The following is a 947-nucleotide window of genomic DNA, read 5'->3' as shown; positions in this document are numbered from 1 at the left end:
ACATAAGCATAAGGTCTAGGCATGGCCGAATGGCCAGCCTCCCAATGATCTAAGATAGCATAAAAATGAAGATAGCTACCCGATATATCTCAATACAATCATAAAAGGTCCTACTTATAAGAAACTAGTAGCCTAAGGTGTACAGAAATGAGTAAATGACATAAAAATCCTTTTCCGGGCCCACTTGGTGTGTGCTTGGGTTGAGCAATGAAGCAAATTTCGTGTAGAGACTCTTCTTGGAGTTAAACGCCAGCTTTGGTGCCAGTTTGGGCGTTTAACTCCCATTTGGGTGCCAGTTCCAGCGTTTAACGCTGGGATTTCTTGAGGTGACTTTGAACGCCGGTTTGGGCCATCAAATCTTAAGCAAAGTATGGACTATCATATATTGCTGGAAAGCCTAGGATGTCTACTTTCCAACGCCGTTGAGAGCGCGCCAATTGGGCTTCTGTAGCTCCAGAAAATCCACTTCGAGTGCAGGGAGGTCAGAATCCAACAGCATCTGCAGTCCTTTTTGGTCTCTGAATCAGATTTTTGCTCAGGTCCCTCAATTTCAGCCAGAAAATACCTGAAATCACAGAAAAAACCCTGAGGTCTACAGACTTATGCTATTCCCTTTTGCTATAAGAGACAGAGCTAGGATATGGTTAGATTCACAACCTAAAGAAAGCCTGAACTCTTGGGAAAAGCTAGTCAATGCCTTATTGGCAAAGTTCTTTCCACCTCAAAAATTGAGTAAGCTTAGAGTGGAAGCCCAAACCTTCAGACAGAAGAAAGGTGAATCCCTCTATGAAGCTTGGGAAAGATACAAACAATTGATCAGAAAATGTCCTTCTGACATGCTTTTTGAATGGAGCATCATAGGTATTTTCTATGATGGTCTCTCTGAACTATCCAAGATGTCTTTGGATAGCTCTGCTGGAGGATCTCTTCATCTGAAGAAGACGCCT

This window comes from Arachis duranensis, chromosome 2, assembly GCF_000817695.3.
Source record: "Arachis duranensis cultivar V14167 chromosome 2, aradu.V14167.gnm2.J7QH, whole genome shotgun sequence".
Taxonomy (NCBI): Eukaryota; Viridiplantae; Streptophyta; class Magnoliopsida; order Fabales; family Fabaceae; genus Arachis; species Arachis duranensis.
This window is presented reverse-complemented; position numbering follows the sequence as displayed.